The sequence below is a fragment of the Pelodiscus sinensis genome, chromosome 2, assembly GCF_049634645.1.
Source record: "Pelodiscus sinensis isolate JC-2024 chromosome 2, ASM4963464v1, whole genome shotgun sequence".
Lineage (NCBI taxonomy): Eukaryota > Metazoa > Chordata > Testudines > Trionychidae > Pelodiscus > Pelodiscus sinensis.
The window spans coordinates 116681777-116694390 of NC_134712.1; the positions used below are offsets into that span (position 1 = coordinate 116681777).

General features: G+C 35.3%; 1 protein-coding gene across 2 annotated transcripts in view; it reads right to left on the reverse strand.

Moving 5' to 3' along the window:
* GMDS (GDP-mannose 4,6-dehydratase) overlaps positions 1-12614 on the reverse strand; it is a 539856-nt gene that overhangs the window by 222900 nt on the left and 304342 nt on the right. The gene's annotated exons all lie outside the window — the stretch shown is intronic.

Sequence of the window (12614 nt, forward strand, 5' to 3'; positions counted from 1 at the left end):
CTCCCAAGGACCAGTTCCAGAGGTCAAATGATTATGAGAGCTGTAGTTTTCATGAATAAATAAATAAAATTTAAGGTCTAAAGGTTGCAGAGCTCAAAAATGTGAACCCTAAAGGCACAACAACCAAAAAGGAAATAAGAACCCATAATGTATTACTTGGTACACTCTCCTGATTTTTAAGTCAATATCTTGATTTTGGGGACCTGATTCATGCAATACTGCTTTCATAAGCATATGCTTGCATTCACATGTGCTTCTGACAGTAAAATCTGTTCTTAGAGGCAATCCAATACAGAGGATTGAGCTTTTATATATTAAACTTAATATTTTCTGGGAAAGTATTTCAGTCTCACTGACAGTGTGGCATAGTTAACCTGGAGACCACAGACATATTTTGTATATCTTCTTGTGTATTAATTTGGCTTTCAGTCTGAAATACCAGTGTCTCAAAAGACAAGTAGTTTTTGCTGCCTTAAAGAAAAAAATAGCATACTACAATTGGATGAATTTCTTAAAAAAGTCAGTGTGTTACTACTGTCTGAGATATATGTAACTGTCATTTTGTTATATACCTTTATTTTTCACTTTATAAAGGCGCATATATAAATATAAATAAATATAAATAAAAATAAATCCGTCACAGGGACGGACATCCTCATTTAGACCATAGGTCTGAATATCTCTGCAAGTTGAGTACAAAATGCAAAGCCAGACAAAATTCAGCTATAAAGCATTAGAAGCCCTTAAGCAATAACAAAACATAACGAAAAATACTTGAGACGTTACCCCTCATTTCTTGCAAAGTAAGCTCATATTTAAGTTCAGATGGACCGGGTTAGCAATCACTATTTTTAATGTTAAAGTGCCCTGGGGAAGTTATAAACTCACCAAATATGCTGTTAAACTTACTTTATATTGTGTGCAGCTGTATGGCTACATACCAGTGACCAAACTTCCTCAATGGGCCAGCAAAGCAGAAGAGGCTTTCCTTCCCACTTGCAACAACAATGCCTTGCTTGTCACAAGAATTTAATTTAATTTTTCAAGCATGTTAAACTAGTATTCTGTTCTGAATTTCCTTACTCCAGTGTGTGTGGTAAGACTAAGACTAAGAAACAGGTAAAACAGGGAAAAAAAACAAAGTGAGTGATTCTCTCTCTGCCTAAAATGAGTCACCACTAAAATTAATCAAAGGTTAGATTCCTGGTAATTTTGAATTCAGTTGCATCAAAAATTCACTCAATATTTTCTATGTTTATGTTAGAAGCCTCTTACTACATTTACCAATATCTGTATTCAGTATAATCTGATCAGCTGAACAAGTTACTTGGAAATCTTCCAATTAAATTAAATTACTTTTTAAAATGTCTTGCCTGCCAAATCCTGCACTTTTTCTTTTAAGGGTTGAATCTAGAAGCCTGCAAAGTTTCAAATGCATTTTGCCATAGAGATGACTAAAAGAAAGCCAAAGTTACTAAGGTCAAAATTGGAAGTCTGAAAGGAGGAGATCTGGCCTGTTGATTTGGATTTTGTAAACTTAACAAGGAGGCCAGTATGAAATGGAGCTTTGGCATGCTATGGCTCATTGGCAGTGATTAATTGACCAACAAACTCGCACATGATCCATTTTGACATCCAGACACAGCACTCACCTAGGAGATTGCAAGAGGATATTGCTACTGCATCACAAAAAACTTAATTGCTCCAATTCTTTAAAGCTATTTAAAGACTTGCTGCCAGAAATGACTTATCCAGAAACCTCACTGAGGGTAAATGGCTATTTATTAAGTAAATACTTAAATGTTTCAAGCTTGAAGACAAATAATAAAATAAAGATGGAGCAAGGAGGCAAAATTCTGTCAGGCTGGAAGGTCTTATGAAGAAATCAGGTTCTTCATAAAACCAGTAACAAAATTAAATACATGTTAGCACAGTGACTACTATCAGAAGTGCAGCAAATGAAAAATATCTTCCCAGTATGGTAAAGAAAACCTTCATATTCCTTTTCCAGGAACAAATTACAATTAATATCTATTTGTTTCTCAATATATCTTTAAACCTCAAAGATAAACACATTTATCTAGCTTCCATTTAAACTGAAAAAGGTACTTTCAAATTAATTGTTCAATTTCTATAGTTCCAGCTAAAGCACAGAACAAATAGTTTATTTTCCTATACTGTAGCTGTTTCACTGCGAAGAAACACAAGAACCACCCTGATCAAAACCAGATGTTTTTTTTAAAGGCTAGTTTAAATATATTAGTGTTTTAACTTGATTGGATTGGAAGTCTATAAAATCTTCCTATAATACATGCATATTTGTTTTAGAAGTAATTCTCTAGATCTTCACTATAAGGTCAATAACACGCCCTTTTCCTTTGCTGATCAAATATTTTCCAGTGTTGTGCTAGCAATGGACTGAACATTCAGGTAGCATCAAATCACCTAGAGCAATCTATGAACTAATCAATGATTTTATACCATGATATTTGAAGAAAGGAAGGAATAGTTAAAAAAACTGTTTCAAGATCACCTACATGAAAATAAATATACAAAGGTGTTACTGTGAAGCTCGGAAGTAGAGCAACAGAACATGAAAAGCCCATGGGGCCTGATTTTCCCCATGTTGGTTTGTATCAGCAGTAATTTCACTGAAGTGAATAGAGTTATGCCACGGAAAGTGAAAGAGAAGGATCAGGTCCATTATCTCTGTCTCTAGTACAGAAAATACTCATGCCAGCCTAGCTATATGGGCCTCCAATCAATAGTTCAAGCTATCACGGAAGAGTGAAGAATTATTGTAAACAAATAACATTTTATTAATAACTGCATCAAACACGTAAATGACTGTTAGAACAGACACAGCCTATCAAGTGCAATATATCGAGACCTTTGACACTGCAAGGATCTTACAGAAGGGTCTGTACATTTTTGGGGGATTGATTTTTTAATGTGTATCTAATACACCACTTACACTAGATAACACTGTAACAGATTTCCAGAGATGCAAAGTACCCATCCCTGCTATTGACTTCAACTGGATTTCTGAGAGTTCAGTACCTCTGAAAATTAAGCCTTTTATGCCCATTTAAGAACTACAGGAAAATACAATTTATTTCTGAAGACTAAAGGGCTTTGTCTTTTAGCAACCTTTACTTTTTTTAAAGTAATATAAGGCTCTGGTTAGTCTGGCTGAACACGAGCCAATGAAGCTTTTTTTCAGTTGAAAAACACTGTGTCATTGAAAGCAAAATGTTTTGAATCAGTTTCAATGAAAAGTGTGTGCGTGAGCGTGCACGTGTGTGTCTGTGTCTGGGTGAGTGGGTGGGGGTGTGTGTGAGAGAAATTTGCATCAGTCTGAAAACAGATTTTGAAACTTCATGAAAACAAAATTGTTGATTTCCAGCCAGCCATAGCTATCATGTTGTTAAGACAGGCTAATTACCCCTTGGAAAGCTAAGTACATTGGACATTAATTTAGATTTATTATATAGGTTGAACCTCTGAAATCCAGAACTCTCTGGTCCAGCACACCACAGATGTTGCTGGACCAGAGAGACCTGGTGGCTGGGAGCAGGGGCCAGCTGGGCGTGCGGCGGTGGCCAGGAGTGCTGGCTGAACTGGCAGCAGAGGGGCCAGCAACAGACAGGGAGCGCTGTCTGGGCTGGCAGCAGGGAGACTGGGGCTGGGAAGCTGCAGCCAGGAGCCCAGGCCAGGGCCAGGAAACCTCAAGGCAGGCCAGTGACAGGGAGGCCAGTGGCTGGGAGCCTTGCTACACTGGCAGTAGAGCCCAGTGGCTGGGGCTGGTGGCTGAGAGTGGTCCAATGACCCGGAAGGGAGCCCGGGAGTGGGAACTGGCAGCCTGCAGCAGAACATTGACCCTCCTCTGGTCTGGAAAACTCCCTGGTTCGGGAGCACTCAGGACTTGAGAGTGCTGGACCAGAGAGATACAACTTGTACAATATTTTTAAAAAGTTGGACTCACAAGCTCTAGGTGCCTTTTTCATAAATTAAAAATATACTTCTGTAAAAACCAAAAATCTAGTAGCTTCTCATCATCATCATCATTCCTCTAACCTAGAAACCAACAGTCAAATATATTAAAGTAGACCCAAACAAACTTCTCCTCAACAACTAAATTACCACACTTACCTTACTCCTCCCCCTTAAAATTTGAATAGAGAGTCGTTGAGGCCAATGGGTGTGCAAAGAGTGAAGTATTATGATCAAAAAGTAAAGGTGAGTATGTACAACACTCAACAAGAGACAGACACATCATAGACAATATATATTGTGATATTTCACTGCTGCTGTACTACAGGCGTGAACAAAAAAAACCCCAATATTGTGAGTGATAAAAAGATTAAACTAGTGTTTAGGAAAGCAAAGTAAATGTTTAACCTAAGCTTCAAGGTTCATGTATGAAAATGTAACCTTTTTAGAGAAAAATGTATGCCACCTGTTCTTTAGAAGTTGGGATTTACAACAATCGGAGATCAAAATGAAATCAGAAATTAATGATAAACTTATATGCAAGAACAGCATTCCTTTCCTCTGAGAAACATATAATCTTTATCTGAAATTAGTCCACAAGGGGGAGAAAATGCTGCCCTTATCTAAAGGAGGTACACAAGACGGGGAGCAATGCAGTGCCAGTGACAAAATAATTGTCTGCAGTTTTAGTATAGAAAAGCAAATACTTTGCCATATGTACCATGATGAATCTACTAGCCCACCCAGCGTACTCTTGGGCACCAGGTAGAAAAGCTACCCTGTTGGTTTCGGTAAGAAGGGATTTGGTTCCCTAAACTCTTTGCCTTGCCCATTTGCTCAGTGAATTTTTCCCTTTCAGTGTTACATTTTAGTTGCATTTGTGAGCATTTCAATATTCAACCATTTAGACTGGAGGCATGATCCAGCTATCAATAAATGCAGCAGAAAATTTTTTACTTCAGAAGAAGTTGATCAGGACCTTACAAAATAACTGATCAGGAAAAGGACAGTGGTGATAAGGCAGCACAGTAATATTTTGCACAAGGACTGTAAATAAATCAAGAGAACTGAAAATAATATTTCATTTGACAACTGACACCACATTTAAGTGGGTGAACCAGAAGCACTTGAGATGGTTATAGGGTAGTATAAAATCACTTAATTTCAATGGTTCCCTCTCTACTTAAATTCATGTTCCACAAAAGGCAACGGGAAAAGATTAGATAAACCCTTTAATATACATTCCAAGAGCACGCGGTGCTTTTCTAAGGGTGGAATCCACTGAAGACATTGAGACTTTTGTCTCTGACGATGGTGGGAACATGCTTAGACCCTAACACCATTCTTACTGTATTTACTTTAATAAAACAACATGTCAGGAACATGCAGAACAGGAGCCGTATATTTTCATTACCAGTAAGGAAATCCTTTAAAACATCAGCCAGAGAAAAAGTGATATTACTCTTTCAAGAAGTCTTCTTTACACCTAATTGGTAGGGATTTCTATTTCAACACATCTAACTTTCATTCTCAGTGACTCTTCATATATATATATATATATATATATATATATATATATATATATATATATATATATATATATATATATATATATAGCATATTTTATGATTAATACATTTCAATAATTGCCTCTATCAGCATAACAATAGTCCCTGTCAAATAAATAAGGAGAAAGGAATGTGCCACAATGACTTTACTTTAGACATAAATATTTCAAAATGAAAGAGGCTATTAAATTAGATTTTGTTCAGATGGCATTTGCCTGTGGGTGAAACACAGTGGCTTTAATGGTTTTGCAGATACCGGTATGTTTTACACTACTCCTAACCTGAATACTCCCGGGGAAAAGAAAAAAAAAAAGGAGACTTGCTAGAAAGCCAAAAGAAACACAACATTCAAAATGAGATCTAAAATATCACCAACACATTTATAAGGAAGAAAGCCAGGAACAATTCTGCAAAATAATAGTGGAATGAGTATGTAGTATCTATATTGCATATAATGAGAGAAAATACTCTAAAATTAGCTAAGTTTATTACAAGAAACAGCTGTTCTCTGAACAAGACAAATCCCAGCACAGTATTAACTCTGCTGTGTGAATCTGCTTTACATAGTAACAAGAAAAATGAGGAAATTCTGATTTTAGACACTAAATTTAACAGCTTCTGCTTCTTATCTGTGTCTTGATAACCTTTGTTACCCTGTGGCTTTCAACTAAGTACACCTAGGACCTGGGAAATGGATTAGGGAGGCCTATTAGTCATTTTTTGTCTCTGAATGATAAATTACACGTTTGTTTATTCTATCCTTCACCAGAAAACTTGTCCTAAGAAACGTGTAGTGTAATGTTTTACTCTAACAGGGAAAATAAAAAATTGACAGGAAAAATTAAGTGTTTCAGACATTTGCTTTGTTAAATTATATTTCACCTATTTCATGGGGGAGGACAGAGTGGGAGGAAATACATTTACTATATTTTATCATAGTCTTAATATATGGATAGTCCCTCACAAAAATAATAAGATCTACTTTATCAATAAATAACAAATGAATATGGAGACATTTTAATTTCATTAATGATCTGTATTTTTACTTACACTAATTGAATCATTCGAGTTGGCTACAAATTCTTACAATCTCAGAAATCAAGAAAACATAACATAAATTGAAGACATTTTTCTCAAGACACAAATATGTGGGAATATTGGAATGTTTAAAAAACAAGTGGTTTAAAAACATTAATTTGAATTGGTATAGTTATCTTTAGTCACAAAATGTTTACCTAAAAAATAATCTCACAGATTGGGACCTAGGCACACATCCTTCCTTACTAGTTCACTGAACTATATATTAATCAACAAAACCCATTAAAATAATAAAAATACATTCTCATAAAATTGCGCCTTTATAGTTATTTATTGTTTTACATCTGTGAAGATGGAGGGAATTATTGAATATTTAAGAGTGGGAAATTTCTCTCTCCACCTCCTATATGCTTACCAGTAGAAAACATAATTATTTGCTAAATGTAAATAAAATAAATATTCATGTCTGGAAATTATATAGTCCTATTTGTCACCCCCACGAGGAATTGAAATATCATCTTCTGTAAGGGGTTAATCATTTTGAAATTTACATCCTTAATATGACACTTTATTTACCATAGCCTGCTTCTTTTAATAATCTGGACAACTTCTTTACCCAGTCATTTCATATATAAATTGTTGCTTACCTATGCAATAAGATTTCTTCAAATTATATCACATTGTTATATTTTTAAATTAATAAAATACAATTTTAACAACACAGAAAGGTCAAAAGCTACTGTCATAGTGTAACACCTGTTCGCTTCTGTCACACAGCAGGAATTACCTGGTAATGACACTGTCAAAAATAAGTGACACCATCCAAAATAATGACACTATCAAAAATCAATTTGATGTGTTCTCGCTGAAAAAAAAGAAGCAGCTGTTTTAACTCTTTTTAAACAAGAAAAATATAATTCTCTTGAGACTGGCCAAATGTTTTTGGATGACTAAGGAACTCAAACAGTGATTAATGTTGTTGCAATATTGCCTTGAATATTTAAATTTTTCCTCATGATTACTACTAAAGAATAAGTCATAAATTAAAGAAAAATATTCATGGTTTATACAACAGAACTAATAGCATCCTTCACAATATTGTAAAACCAAGAAAATCACATGACAAGTAGTAGATTGAATTAAAAAAAAACCACACATTTAAAGGACCATGTTTGTTTGATAGTTTGTAACAGCAAATTCTGGACTCAAAAGCCTAACACTTTCTAAAAGTACACGTTGCAACAACATGAATATAACAAAAATACATATATGGTTAGTAAAGACTAAGAAAAAACTCAAAACCAAACCAACCGAGAGACATTTGATCACTTTGGAAAAAAAAAGCAATACAAACTGAACACTAACAAAGGAGTTAAAAGTAAAAAATAATACAAAAACTGGCAATGACCTTATTTTAAAAAAAGGAAAATGTGAACCCTGACCTTTTTAGCACCACCTTTAAAATGAAAACCAGACTTATCAAACCAATACCCCCTGTACCTGCTAATCTAACAAATTGGAAACTTGATCTCTAGTTTGGCCTCCCTAAATATGTCTGCAGAGTAAACGATAAACTTGTCAAGACCTGAGTGGTGAATCTCTTGTCTTTTCCAACATGATTTTATGGCTAGACAAAGAACACTGTGATATTCTATATACTGTAAAGTTAGAGGCATTTTTCTTAAAAACAAAACATTTTAAGACAAAAAAACTTAAAATGCAATCTAAAGCTTTTATACAAGATAATATTTTGAGACCTTAATTAATTTTTTTTTATTGATTTTGTATGAGGCAGTTATTGGAAATTATTATTTGAAAGAAGAAGAAAAAAGACATTCTAAAAACTGTGCTGAAAATTGGAATAGTTTTACTGTTTGTATGACTAATTCTATGCAGCATTTTCAGAAATTTTTTACTGTCATCTGATTATTACAAGGATAGTTCCAAATTGGATTTGGTTTTAAAAATAACCAAATATTGTCAGCACTTTACTAATTAACATATTTAGAAAGTTGTAGGAATATTTGTTTGCTGCAGTTTTGTGCTGCTCCTCACTTCTACCTCTCATATTTGCCTTCTTTCTTTGTGCACTGTCACAGACTCCCATGACACAATTTCACAAACAGCTTAATCAGACAATGGAAGCATGAGTATGTTATAAATAATGCCTAAAAGCACCTGGCTGAGGTTTAATGTATGGCATCAAATAAAAATGCTAAAAAGTACCTGCCAAACTGTATTAAAAAAAAATCAGAAAGCCAGAAGCTTGAAATACAGCTGAGCAACAAACTGGATATAAATGTACAGAAAATAAAAAAAAACCCATACACAAACCTAAGCAATGGTGATAAAAACTAATTTTAGAAAAGAAAAAGATTAAATGACATTAAAAAATATCCAAGCCTTCATTTGATTATCTTTAATCTAATTATAAAAAGGAGCTGCTTAGGTCCCTGCAAAACAAGGAAACCTTAGATGGTTTAAGTAGAAAAAACAGAGGTTAGAGAAGCAAAAATAGTGCTAAATTAAAGCACTTGGAGGCCAAGAGCTTTGAACCTGGGTTTAACCAGTCATTCCAACCTTCTGAGGCAGGGGCTGCATAAGTTTGGGCTTCTGGTAACAGAGCTCTCATTGTTTTCAAAAGCAGTTTAGAAAAATGCTGCTTTATATCTGCTCACACCACAGGCCCAGTGGCTAAGACCTAAGAGGAGAAGTAGGCCAAGGGTGTACTATCCATTGAAAAATCAATTTTCCGCTATAAACTATCCAAAACTCCAGTCCTGGCTCACAAACTGTGGTAAAGGATGTTATGATGGTGCATAATTTATAACTGAGTTATAACGGGAAATTTCTGATTTATGTGGGATTTGGGGCATTTTTCTCCCCCTCCCACCCCATTTCCACCCAAACCTTGGGCACACAGCAAGGTGAAACCCTTTAAACTTCAGAGCCAGCATATCCACTGTGTAGTAGATAAACATTGCATTTTTGAAAGTAAAGTTATTCCACACCTGTTTAAAATGTTTATACTGTAATTAAAGATTAATGCTTATTCCAGACCAGATAAATATACTGTACACACATACACACTATAAGGAACAAAGATTGTACTGTATCAGCCTGCTTACAGTTCTGAAACTCATGTTATAGTTTATACCTTTATGTCACATTTAAATGGTATTATAGACATATTTTAAAAAGATGTTAGTAACAGTCACCACTTAAAACAGGTCACCAGTACAAATGCTTGAAAACTACTGGTCTACAAATCCAACCAATGACACAACTAAAAGCAAACAATCTATTTGTAGATAATTTGCTAGATTTTACATTAGTCCTAGATGGTACACAAGGAAGAAGGGAAAATTAGGTTTCCAAATCCCATTGACTTTCAATAGAACTACCCTAGCATTTCAAAAATACCATGTTTCAATGTTTCTAAACCAAAACATTTCAGAATCCCTAATTCATTTTGAAAAATCTGGATTGGGGCATTTTTGCCCCATATCAAAAGCAAATTCAGAAAATGTTGTGCAAATCAGAAATTCCATATTTCAGACAGCTTACAACTCCTTCCACACAAATGTTTTGTCCATTCTCCTAGAAGTACAAAGGGGAAAGGGTTAACCCCAAAACAGGCCCGCAAACCTGGGACTTGGTGCCTATTTCAATAGTTAGGTGAGTCCCTCAGCCTAAGATACATCCTGCCTTAGAGTTTCATAGCACTACTACTTTGTCAAGAAAGAAGCATCTGCCTTTTCCCCTTCTGTCATCTTTAGGCAAAAAAGGGGGATTATGGTTTTGATCTTATTGGCCTTGGAAAAATAGGCCCCTTCTCCTTCTGGCAAAAAGTAAGGATTTCCCAATGACTAGCGCAACAATTCCCCCCTCCCCTCCCCATAAGTACCCTTGGTATTCTCCCTAGTCAGAAGTACATCTTTCACTGTTTCATTTCCTGCTTACTCTCCACAGCTGCCTCCTTTGATTTTCCTCTACTCAATCAGACTATATCAAGCACATATATAGCACAAAATAATACACGTATCTCCCTCATTTCTCACAGATCAGTGACAGCAAGACCCTCCAGGTGAAACCTTGGCCCTACTGAAATCAATGGGAGTTTTGCCATTGACTTCAATGAGGCTAGCATTTAATCTTGTGTGTTGATTTGTATACCTGTCATGGCAACATCTCAAAATATTCATCACTAAAGAGTAGGTATTCTAAAAGGTATCCTATGACAAGTGAACAAATATAACCATAATGGATGTTTTAAACTCAAAATGAGATTTCTGTTACTCTGAATCTAGCTGATCCAGCCCTCTCACTTCACAGAATTTTTTATGATCCTTGCTGTAACGTTTCAGTGTCAGAAAATATATTGTAAACACATCTCCAGTATTGCCAAGTCATATCTCACAATGACTTTTTTTTTCTTTTTTGAAGCCCCAGCTCCTTGAGTCAAATAACTTCATGAGACTCTTAGCTATCACTACTCAACTAAAAAGAAAAAAAGTTTCCAGACATCATATTTACAGAGAGAAGCTTGAAAGACAAATACTCAAAACCTCAAGTCGTGCCCCCCCTCATTTCAAATAAAGACTACCTAAAATCTATTATTTTTTAAAAATAATGCCTAGTTCATAGTTTTTGTGTGCATAGCCTTGGCAATACCAAATTTCCCATTAGATTTTAAATCTGAAAATTATCTTCTTTACTAAACTTGTTTTTAGAATGGTTTGGTTTGTTAGAAAATGAATGATGTATGTCTCCCAATTTCTATGTGGCTCCGATTTTTTTCCTCTTTCAATTTAACCACTCTAGGATTGCATATTACTACTGGGAAGTAATATGCTAAGAGATACAAACAACTCCTGCTGAATGTGCTAGTCTTGTTTGGGGTATTTTTGTTTGTTTTTGTAGGTTTTTTAACCATTTAGCTCACATCTGTTTACATGTTTACAACAGATAAATGGCTGTTCAATGAACCTTTTCAGTGTGGACAAAGTACTCTCTCTGTTTAAACCTTACAGTGTCATTTAATCCTGTGTTATTGGCCTTAGATGCAGCAAGAAGATGAAACATTTGCCTGGGGTAGGGAAAAGGCATGTACCTATTAATCCTCATAACTATATTTGCTTTAATTTGTGCTGTCATATTTGTGAGGTCAGTGTATCTAGTAGGTTAGCTCTTTCCTGCCCTGTATGACCTGAAGATTGCTTTTTCCTGTGTCATTTAGTATGGGCTGGATTTTTAAAAGTCCTTTTATGCTATGATTCATTATTTCATCCTTTATTATTAAAGGTTGTTGGTTTGTCCTATAGGCAAAGGATTCTTGAAGCATTTAATTAAAGCTTTATAGATAACTCTTCTGATTTGAACTGCATGTTTGATTGAAGACCTTTTTGCATTTAAGGATGACTTGCTGAGTCAGTGAATAAACTAGCTGGCTAGCTGCCACATACCATGTGTGAAGACATAATTAATGTGAGCTTGACACATGCCTCTTTGTACATGTACAGAATAAAATACAGTTTCCTTGAATTTTCTGGTAGGTGGCAAAAGTTTTGTCACAAGGATGATACTGACTATATATAAGAATTGCTGAGGAGGAACAAAAATATACTTCAGTTTTCTTTTAGTAATCCTATAGAGTGAACCAACCTGATTTCACACATGATGTAATGTTCTGTTGAAGAGCTAAATTCATACCCTAGACATGAAAATGGGTGCATGTTTAACCCTAGAAATAAAAGCATTATTCTGAACCTGCATGTGGTCGCTCATCACTCCATGTGGTATATCGCTGCTTGGTGTAGAACTAACTAGTGTGAAACTTAAGACAAATTGATCAAGCAATGCAATAAGGCTCAGGTCTCCACAGGTATGAAGAGGCCTAATTCCCATTAATTACAATGAGAATTAGGCCACTAAATACCTTTGAGGATATGAGCCTAACACCTTGAATTTGGCTTGCAGGGTCTCAGCCTCATGACCTGTCATATACAGCTAGTG